We start from the raw sequence: 3,438 nt of genomic DNA, 5'->3' as shown, positions 1-3,438 counted from the left end.
AAAAAATTCATTGAAGTAAAATCAATGTTTGAAAAGAGAAACATCAACGAAATATCTTTTTTTTTTCATGAAACGAGCAGGCATTTGGACCCAGTGGTAAATGGCTCACGGTTGTAAGTTTCGTCATCTAGATTTGGGTTTCGGCCACCGTCAATTAATGTGGAGTGAAAAAATGGTCTATTTGAATGACTTCGACGGTTTCCGACTTAACTCCGCTGAACAATCACTAGATGGTAGTTGGTTCTATTTTGAATGCATTCGGATACCAAAATCATCCAAAAAAATCAATGATGACATGTGTGCTTGAAACAAAATATGACATGTATTCCAGATAACTAGTTGCATTAGATGCATATATGGGAAAAAGAGGAAGAAATCAGTGTAATAATTTTTTTCACTTGAGAAGTGTGTTCGATAAGGTCATAAGGATCATATGATCTGGCTTCAAGGGTGGCAACCAGGGGCAAAGCTAGACTTTTTTTGTTTAAGTGGGTGCAAAATAACTTAATAGATAGTTTAGGGGGAGAATCGAAACCAACGCTATTAGGAAACTATAGGTGCATCAAACCAAATTGACCACTTGCACCTTACGTATACAATGTAATATGTTAAATTTTTAAAATAGACCGGATGCACTTGTATAGTGCCCAACCTAGATTCTCCCCTGGTAGCAACACATGGCAAGATGAGACTAAGGATCATACCTGCTGTATTAGAGGATCGACACTTGCTCCCGTTAAATTACCAAAATTTCATGTAGAAAGTCGTTATGATGTAATTTTATCCGGTCCACTAGCGAATATCCCACCCCAAATACACCCCCTACCCCCGAATATACCCCACCCCCACCCCAAATATTCCTCCCCCTGCTTCCAAACCATAATCACAAAGTTAAAGTCTAGGTCCAACACTATTTCTATGTATCTTAGCATGTTCACCAAAAATAGAACTGTTACGTAAACAAAAATACAATCAAAATTATCTATTATTATAAAGAAGAGTCACTCTCTCCTGTGAGACTGCCACGTCACTAAATAAGGCAAGGAGAGCATGACATCTGTCCGCTTTATTTAAACGGTGTGTTTCGTTTTTGGTTACGATGTCATGTTTGGGCTTCGTATTGTATTCTATGAAATCAAGCCCATTTCGCGTGAAACAATGATGTTACTGATCCGTAGCGTTTCGTTGATTGGGTTCCACTGTATTCGTCTGTGTCTGCAACTAGAGGCGTAAACTTTTGGTTCCACCACAATCGTCGCAATTCGCCATTAGAGAGACTGAGGTGCAGTCGGTGTGACGATTCCATTCGTTGGTTTTGATCAGGTCCTTTCGCCTTCTTTCGATCAATCGAAATGAGGTAGCTTCCAGATCCATGGCATTAAATATGTTATTAATTCCTTCGGCCACGATCTGCACTTAATGTGTTTCAATCTTGCTTTCATGGTATAAATAGGTTAGCTTAGCTCCTCTTCAAACCATCTTTGTCGACTTTCATGGCCAAATAAGAGGAGATCGAGAAGAACAAGTGGGAGGTTTGCAAAAGGATTTAAGCTCAGCTATGTTGTGTCGAAGAAGAGACCGGGCGATTGGTGAGTTTATATAACTTTATCATCCTCATCACAATCTTATTTATTGTACAAAAAAAAAACTTTCCTTCAAGGTTTTGTTTCTGTAAAAGATCCGACTTTAATGTTAGGCCTAGAACTGAAGTGATCAATATCACCAAAAGACATGATATAGTATGGTTTTTGAGGCTTTTATGAGTTATGTGGATCAAAGCTCTTTCCTTTTTATGAGAAGAACCATTTGTTGAGGGAAGAAGTAGAAAAAGATTTCTTTTTCCTTTTATAGGATCTTCAGACTATGTTTCTTTGTTGAGGGAAGAAGTCGAAAAAGATTTAACAGCTTCCGTTAGGAAAAAACACCTCCTGGAAAACAAGAAAAGACCAAAAACTGTTCAGAAGCAAATAATGTAGTGTTCCCTTCTCTCTTTCCCTCTATAACACAAATAATGTTATAGCTTTGGTTTGTTGCTTAACATTTTCATTTTTGGTTGCTGACTCTTTTCCGGATTGTGACTAGCAGAGGACATAACACAGGCTCTTATGACCCCCCTGACGCTGAGGAAACATGATCAAAGGTGTGATTCCTTGCTTCGGTTTCTTTCTTTTCTGGTTTCTTCAGTTTAGTGTCCGTACAATTCTTTGTGTTCTTTTTAAATGTTTTCAGTCGTAAAAAGGAAGGACAATTAGCAATTTGTCCATTTTTTGTGAATGGAATCTTCTCTTTGTTTTTAGTAAAGAGGCGAGTGGTGTTTATATTAGCAATGCAAGTATAATCTGTATTATGATGTTTCGGTATTTACATAGACATGTTTAATAACGAACTCAATGTATCAGGGACCAGGGTGATGATGATGATGGTGATGACGACAAGCCAGCTGTCAAGCCAGTTCCTGTTATGTCTGAATCTGCAGGGGGCAGTGGTAATACGCAGAAGCAGGCGGCCAACTCAGATTTGAAGATGGTTAAAAAGGCGCGTGTTGCTTGACATGAAGTTTCATCTATGCATCTTAATAATGCTTTTGCATCTTTATTGCCTTTCACGTATTTTTTTAGACTGAAAACCTCTTTTTCTTTCTATGTTTTGACTTTCTCCATATTATGAGCACTCTATACGTTTGTTCAGGCAGTTTTCGTAATATGAGTTTATTTTTCCTTATTGCATTCCGTTTTAGGATTATAATGAACAGGTTTAACAACGACCATTTTCTTCATAGTCCAAAAAGTAACAACTCTCTTTGTTATTAATTATAATTTATAAGTAGTATTGCCCAAAAGCACAAATATTTAAAAGAAATGCACTTATACCTTCAGCATTTGATTAATGAGAGAAAATAATCAAAAACCAATCACACTTCTATTTTAACTTCTAGCTTTTTAAAAAATATAACAAATCACACCTCTATATTACCTTATAACTTTTAAAACTATTGTTTTATCTGATTATTTTTGGCATTAGATTTTAAAAACAACTTATATTGTGAAACAAATAAAAAATATTAGAAGTACTAATAATAGAAACATATGCAGTATTATTTTGCTTATCTAGCCCTAACTTATTGCTAGCTTATTATTTTCCAAAAAAATATATTTTAAAATCTATTAGTTCAAGTTATGAGGTAAATAATTTTGTTATGGTTAAAATTTTTTTTAATGGTTATTGCAAGTACATTAATAGGCTACCACTATATATATTTTTAAGTTAAAAATTTATTTACGGATTAAACATGAAATGTCTTTTTCTTTAATCATTTATTGAGTAAACTTAAAACATATTTTAGTTCAAATGTAAGGCCAAATCATTTGTTCGTGTCATTTAGACTGAAAATTTTTAACAACAAAAAAAAATCAAGCTGATAAGTAATAATAAATTTTA

Source organism: Raphanus sativus, unplaced genomic scaffold (genome assembly GCF_000801105.2).
Source record: "Raphanus sativus cultivar WK10039 unplaced genomic scaffold, ASM80110v3 Scaffold0074, whole genome shotgun sequence".
NCBI classification, from domain to species: Eukaryota; Viridiplantae; Streptophyta; class Magnoliopsida; order Brassicales; family Brassicaceae; genus Raphanus; species Raphanus sativus.
This window is presented reverse-complemented; position numbering follows the sequence as displayed.